Consider the following 8471-nt stretch of genomic DNA (forward strand, 5'->3'; position numbering starts at 1 on the left):
TAGCATATAAAGTCAAATCGATTTGTAAGCCTTTTCTTTTAAGATTATTTTGTGGACAAAATGTTTTTCTTTCAAAAATCACACTTTAAAGCCAGAGGAATATGAAGTTTATGAATGTTTTTTTTTTTCAAGAAAAATGAAGTTTATGAATGTTAACATCAAATGGTAGACTATCATGGAAACACTTCCATAGAAAACCATAAATCATCTATATTCACAGTTGTTTATTTTAAACCTAGTTGTACCAACTAATTAGTTGAGATTGAACCTTGAGAAATTCCCTAAAAAGATAATAAAAAAATAATGAATAATAGCAATATTCTAGCATCTTTCAATCCTATCATCAACAAATTTAATAAAAGCATCATACTCCACCTCAACCGCTAGAATAGCCTCACTATACCAATCTTGATGCAAAATGATCACAAGCATAGCCCCTCAAGGAGAAGAGCAAAAATATATCCGGCTGACATTTTTCCTTCATCATTGTTGACATTTCGAGGCAACAAACCCCATAGAATCAAATGCTTGAGTGGTAAGCATATAGATGGATTGACCAATAAGAAGTAGAGAGTACTGTGATGGAAAAAACCCTAACGCCTTTGTACAGGAAGGAGTTGGAGTACTATGCAAGGATGGAGTTTAACATTACAAACGATGAAGTCGAGTATTAAGATGTTTAATTGCATTGGAAAAGTTGAGGAACTTAGAGAAAAATGCAATAGAACTATATATCAAGTGGTTCCTAAGTAAGTAATTATAAGGGATCAAGTGTAATTTTAAACCCACATGTAAGATTGAGGGACAAACCAAGTCTTAATATATAATATTATTCTATTTATGGGACTATGATTCTTTTTAGAGAACTGCTATACACACAAAGAGATTACACAAAGTAAACTCATAAACTGATGTGGTTACTTTACAATAAAAGTAACTTTACAATATGACATATTACATCGAACCAAATCAATTTGTGGGTTTACTTTTATATAATCTTTTTGTGCCTAAAGTATTTCTCATCTTTTTAAATCAACTTGCGCTAAATTTGATATCACATACAAAAGGATCATGAGTAGGGCCCTGCCAAAAAAAACACCAAAACATACATTGTACCACAAAAAAAAAAGAATTTTTTTATTGATTTTTATTTAGTTTTTATTCTTTATCAAAGGACCAAGAAAAGTAACCTAAAAAACGGTTGCTATATATAGTAGACTAGTGAATGGACTATTTTGAGGAATCATCCATGTACAACAGAAATAGGCGATCAAGCTGCATTTGATTATTGCATTGAAGTGGTACATCCTTGGAGATTTTTAATTCCTTTGGATAATAGATTGAGGAAAACCCAACATCTAATAAAAAAAAGAGGACCAAACTGATCGATTTTATAGAAGGTAGGGAGAGATCGTTCCCTTAGATTGGGAGAAATGGTTTCAAACTACCTTGCATTGTGGAGGATGGCTTATAAGACAACAAATCTTAGCTAGGTAGTGTACGTGTGGGTTGCAGAGAGTCCGAATGTGTGGTAATGGTGGACGGGTGTAATGGATTGAACTCTCTACATCATACAAAACAAGAGAAAAAATATGAGAGAGAGAGAGAGAGAGAGTAAATGACATATCTACATTAAGAAAAGAGAAAAGCTTGGGGCTGGATGGGTGTGAAAAATATTTTCCCACCGGCTAATAACAAACAGATACGTAGGCAATCTATTCATCACTGAAATGCACCCGCACATATGAGAAAAGACGCCCACAAGCGATGTTCTCTCCCTCCTCCTCCCATCTTCATTCTCCCTCTCCCGCCCAGCCCTCTCCTTTCTCTCCCTCCCATCTGCGATGCTCCATGCCGACGGACAACCGCTGACGGACCCATGTCAAAGCCCTCTCGAGCCCACCTGCACTTCTCCACGCCGAAGCCCTCTCCTTTCTCTCCCTTCCCATCTGCACTCCTCCACTGCCAATGGAAGCCAAAAAAAAAAAAAAAAAAAAACCAGCCCTCAACTTCTTTCTCTCCCTCTCCCTCCCCCACCTACACTTGACTCTGACGCCGATGGAAGCCCCAAAACATCGTCTACAAAGTTTGAAAGGTAAAAAAATTTCTGTTTGGTCTATAATTTATGCAATTTCCTTCATTGGTCTTCAGTTTGGTCTTCTATTGGGTTTCAGCGTGGAACTTTGATCAGTAACAAACTAATAATTGAATTTGGACATGCATCTGGGCACACAAAAATCAGAGCATCCAACTTGCTCTTTTAAGCACTTCAATTGCTAGCCTAATGTGTGATACAGAAACTCAAGAGTAGTCCTCATTCTTTCGAGGACTCTCCTGATTGCATTAACCCACTATCTGATTTCATTTGTTTTGCCGACTCAAACAGATTACAAGAAGCTGCCATTTATCATAAGTCCTTTTAATACAGAACAAGCGGACAAATGATTCAAGAGGTATTTTAACTAGCTATAGCTTGAGGCCCTGAACAACGTAGGGCCTGCCACTGCCTGGATCTGTGGAAGACAAATTTGGAAACAAGCAGAATATTAAAGATATGAATCTCGTTCCTTTTAAGATATGAGGATTTTCCAATTTCTAGAGCCTCCATCCTCTTAAAGAACTCGCACGGGTATCGTCCATCAGTTTTTCTTTAATTCGTGAAGCATTTTCACCACTTTTTTCATTTTTGGCCGTTTAGCTAGTGTGTTGGTCTTTTGTTAGGCTCGGCATGGAGGAGTGTAGATGGGCTCGAGAGGGCTTTGGCATGGGTCCGTCGGCGTGGAGCGTCGCAGATGGGAGGGAGAGAAAGGAGAGGGCTAGACAGGAAAGGGAGCGTGAAGATAGGAGGGAGAGGAAGAGAATGACGGATTGTGCGGCATCTTTTCTCATACATGCGGGTGCATTTCAGTGATGAATAGATCGCCTACGTGTCTGTCTATCGTATGGAAGTCCCCCCTTTCTTCCCCTGCCCATCCTTGCTTTATGTCCCGTCCTTCCCTCTCTTTATACCACATCCACCTTTCCCTTAACACACCTTATTTTCCCCAGCCTTTGTCCCTTCTTCTTCTCTCATTTTCTCTTCCCACTTATGTGGCGCCCTCAACCCCCACGTGCTATTTTTGTGGAGTTCGTGACACCGAGATGATGACCACACAAATCACGCACCCCAATGACCAGTGCTCAAAGTGTGTACAACATACAATAAGTGTACAAAATAATATTCGCAGCGGAGAAATAAAAAGGTCTTTCTTTATTAAGTACCAGAATTGTTCAAAAACAGTAAAATATCTTTACAAGATTTATATAGTCATCCGATAGATAATTTAAAGAAAAGAAATAATATAAGGGAAATAAATCCCATAACGCTGATCAACATATCAGCAAGTCATGCCTCTGGTGGAGCCAATCCCTCGGGCTCATACTCTGGCTCTGTGTCAGAATCTATGGTACCATAAGATGGAACCGCAGGGTAATACACCACAATGAGATTATGGCATCTCAGTAAGTAATTAACCAAAAAAACATCCAAGAGATTTAAAATACATTAATACAATCACACGTCCACATACGGATAAATATGAAGGAAACAAAACCACTTTTCTTTTCCCCAAAAATACACTTTTAATAACTCACGCCAAAAATCTCATTTGGCCCAATCATATCCATTATTTTATTATGCATGCACCACGATCTCCCTTATGGACCGTTCGCACACACTGGCTCTCATCGTCACACCACGGGTAACGTTAGTGTATGAGACTTCGTAACAAGCGATGCCCAGTTCCGCGTCCAGCGCGTACATGACCAAGCATCCTCTAACCTCGCCAGCCAAAAGGTCACGAAATCGGTATGAGAGCGTCACTGTCTCGTCCGTTCTAGTCGTCGCCCTGCGACAACTCAGGGGACGTCACGTCAGTTTGTTACGCTCCCGAGTGACCAGAGGAGCCCACCGAGATAATGCCCCATCTCGGCTTGGGGTCGTGATACACACACACCCATATAATCAGTCTCATTTCCAAACTGACAACGTGACTTCATAGCACAATTTATTTAATACGATAAATATGCATTACAACAGCAAATATTGGATGACATCGTAAATAACTCATTTACATAAAATTTTAACAATTACAAATAAATAGTTTCACAATCAACTACACGCGTAATCCCATCCTTCAATTCGGCCCAAACCCATGACGCAATTTCAACAAATCAATAGTTTACAAATAAATGACAATTATAATAACGGGTTGCGTTGGAAATTACGTACACGAAGATGAGAATTTTCTGGAAGATCGCGCGAAAAGAGGTGTTGCCAAAGGTGGCGACGCACGACAGTTCAAGAGTAAAACAGTGACAGTTTTTAGGGAATTTTTCACAAGGAAAATTCGGTCTAGGGTTAGCTAAATGGAAGAGAGGGTTCTAATGTGGTGGGTCGTGCTGGTGCACATGGCGGTTCAGGGTGGAACTCACAGTGGTGCACGACAAAATTGTTTTAAAGCTTTCGGATTTGCAACCAAAAATTATAGAACAAAAATTGAACACAAGAAAGTGAGATGAGAATGCTTAAACAAGAGAGGGAGGAAGAATCAAGGGGGAGTTAAAATGAGGGAACCCATGGACTATTTATAGTCCAAGTATGGCGGTAGGAGGGGCTGTGTGTCGCACGGGTAGAGGAAGAGCAAAACGGCAGTGTAAGCCGTGGAGGAGATGCGTGGCAGTGTTGGTGGTGTGGTGAAGTGGCGAGTTGACAGCAATTGAGGGAAGGCATTGCCGAACAATACGGAGGCAACCACGAAAGCTTGAGGTGGAAGATGGTGGTCGTGCGGAGAGGCAGTTGGACAATAACTTTTCGGAGCCACTACCGAATGACACAGTGTTGCCATGAGGTGGAGGAAGGAGGTGGTGACTCACGGCAGCTGCTGGAACAAGAAGAAGCTGGAACAAGGTAGAAGAAAGAAGAAGTAAAGAAGAAGGAAGAAGAAGAGCAGTGCGGCGCCAAAGAGAGATGGAACCCTAGGGGTCACCCAAAATGGCACCGTTTTGACAATTAAGGGGCTGGGTTCTTAATTCCGCACGGGCTGGGCCCTCTAGCCACACGGTTGGGCCTTCAATTCACACGGGTTGGCCTTTTTGGGCACTCCTAACTCACACACCCACATCCTACAATGAGGAACACACACACAAAGCCCAAAATAAAATACTAACTACACATAAGCCCAAATAAATTACAAAATAAAATAAATTAAAATAACATAAATAAAATAACACCACTAAATAAAATATAAGGAATTAAAACACATAAAAATCTAGGGATCTCTCAAATGTGCCTTTTTAATGGGCTGGACTGAGATGCCTTTTGGGCCAGGGGTAACAGGAAGTTTAGTATAGTGTAACATTTGCATTGAGAGGTAAAAGGGGAGAAGGAAGGGAGGAGAAGCGCTGGACAAAGATCAAGCAATAAAATGCTTTAAATGGACACTACACACACTCTCTCTAAACCAGGCCCTCTCTCTAAACCTATCAACTTCCAATCTAAAGAAAGTGTTGATTTAAGTGAAGGAGGGAGCTCCTTCCTCCCTTTGCCTTCACCTTGTCCTTCACCTCACATATCATAGAAGTTATTAATATAGAGTTTTTATTTGTTTTTTCTCTTTTAAGATCGAATATGGTTGATTTATTGCCTTCCGATCAACTCTGAGCAATACGCGCCGTACTATAGCTTCCTAGCTGCCATTCTACAAGATACAAGATGCAGCCTTGCAAAATGGTGGTTGAGGGTACTTCATGTGCTGCCCAAAGTAGTCATTGGCCCTACTTGCCGCCCATCATTAAAGCTTCGAACGCCACATGCATCGCTCCATTAGGTTCCTGGGCCTCAGATCTTCAAGATCTTATTGTCTATACTCTTCCACAACTAGCATATGAACCCCACGCATCAGTACAAATATGTAATGTGCTTCTCGGACGGTCACAAGATCGTGGAGGAATTGACCCTCCTAAATTACTGCTTTCCCTATAACCCAAAATCAAAATACATTCCCATCTTCTATCCAAGGTTGTGGAGTGGAGACAAAGACTTTCTTCAACCACAACAATCTCTCATGACTAGGGTGGAAACCTAGGTAGACCTCTTTGATGACTACTAGGAAAATCTAGCTTTATGATTAGTCATCTATTAGACTATATATTGCAGTTTTTTAGCCAAGAGTGTGGCGCCCCCAATCCTCCTTATAAAAATACACAGGGATCGAGACGCCAGGATGGAGACAACACGGTCACACATCCCAACGAAGTGCCAGTGTGTGTGTACATGCAACAGTGTTCAAATAAAATAACGCAGCGGATAGTCAACTAAGTACCAGAATTTATTTACAATCAAACATCAGTAAAGATTTAAATAGCCGTTATACAGTCATCCATAAAATAATTTACAATAGTTTTAAATGTACAAACGAGTGATCCCAGATCACTCCTCAGGCGGAGCCGTCTCCTCAGGCTCGCCCTCCTCCTCCTCATCAGCATCAAAATCTGCGATACCACAAAATGGTCTCGCAGGTAAGTATAACCCAAACAACAACGTAATACAAAATGCATTAAATGCAACTAACATGCATGCACATGAAAACATGCATTTTTTTTCCACAAAACATCATTTTTCCCAAAAATGATAAATTTTCAACACACACCAAAATCGCATTTTTGTCCAAATTATCCGTAAAACATTTTCCCAGAAAATGATTTACCCAAAAAAATCAACTCGCACTATTTTCCCAGAAAATAGTGCATTAATCCCAAATGCACCATGCATTATTTCCATATGCACCATGGTCTCCCCTATGGACCATCCGCACGTCCTGGCTTCGCAGCGGTGCTCAGTTCCGCGCCCAGCGCGTACGTGGCCAAGCACTCACACTACGCAACGAGCGATGCCCAGTTCCGCGCCCAGCGCGTACGTGGCCAGACATCCTCTAGTCCCCGCCAGCAGAAGGACCACGGAGTCGGCACGAGACCATCTCGTCCGATCCCATTGTTGCCCGGCGACAATCCAAGGGATGTTACTCAGTATATTCCGCTCCCGAATAACCAGAGGAGCTCCACCGAGTTAATGCCCCATCTCGGCTTGGGGTCGTGATACACACGCACCAAAAATATCATCTCATAAAATCATAGCTTTTCAAATCACATGAACATGAATGCAATACACGAAAACCCAGTTTTCTTTTACAAACATGATCATGCATGAAATAATGAAATGCACATGTACCAACACAATATCCAAACCAACAAATCCAACCAACCCATCAACAACAAATATCCAATTCAACCAAATCAACCAAACAACTTCAATCACAAATCCATCCGACCCCCGAACTCCTCGGACTCAGTCCGGCATGCCAAAAATACAGTGAAATGGGTTAGTGCAAAAATACATTTAAATTACGAAAGTTCTTTGGAGAAATACTTACAGTGCAATATAATAATTTTCCGAGGATCACGAAGTTGAAAAAGGCGACGTTTGAGCAACACCACAGTGTAAAATACACTGTGGCCGTGGGTCACAAATACCAACTTTTTAACGAGGACAAACGAAGACCCAAGATTGATAGGGTAGGGCCTAGGGAGGTCGGTGAAGCTAGTGGTGGTGGTGGTTTGCCGTGGGTGGCGGCGCAAGGGGTGGTTTTAGGCCAAAAATGTGCAAATCGGAGATGGACTTGGTGGGGCTTCACCGGTGACGGATCGGAGCTGGGGTTGGGTCCAATGGGTTGCCAAGAGGCCGGGGATGAAGTGGTAGAAAGATGGTGGCCGGAGGTGGCGCGACGGCGGCGTAGTGGTGCATGGAACGCCGCGGCTTCAATGGGTTCGTGGTGGTTAACGGCGGCGATGGAGGAGCTGGAAATGGAGGGAGGTGATCGCCGGCGGCAGGGGGAGCGGTGGAGCCGGGCGGTGTCGACCACCGCCGGCGCACGGCGGCGGGCTGGGGAGGAGACCAACGCACGGCGAGAGAGAGAGAGAGAGAAGAATTCGCGCGCGAGAATGAAGCCAGCAGGAGAAAAAAAAGAAAAGAAAAAAAAAAGAAAAGAAGAAAAGAAAAAGAAAAGGAAAAGAAAAATAGAGGGAAAAGAAATGAGGTCCAATCCTCATAACTTGGGTCACAAAAATGATCCAACGGAAACGATTTCAAAACCTCAAGTTCAATAAAATAATTTAAACGTAATGGTAAAGTCAAATTGAAATAATTAAATCCCACAGTAATTAAATAAATATTAAAAGCAATTTAAATGCATAACAATAAATAAATATTAAGAAAGCACATAAAAAATAATTTTCACCAAATAAAAATCATGGAAATAAACTCATTCAAAATCCAACCAATTTTAAAATACGAGAATAAAATTTAAATAAATAGAAATAATCCTTTAGTAAAAATACACTAAAATGCGGGGTGTTACAAAGAGAGTATTGAATCT

Source organism: Juglans microcarpa x Juglans regia, chromosome 8D (assembly GCF_004785595.1).
Source record: "Juglans microcarpa x Juglans regia isolate MS1-56 chromosome 8D, Jm3101_v1.0, whole genome shotgun sequence".
Taxonomy (NCBI): domain Eukaryota; kingdom Viridiplantae; phylum Streptophyta; class Magnoliopsida; order Fagales; family Juglandaceae; genus Juglans; species Juglans microcarpa x Juglans regia.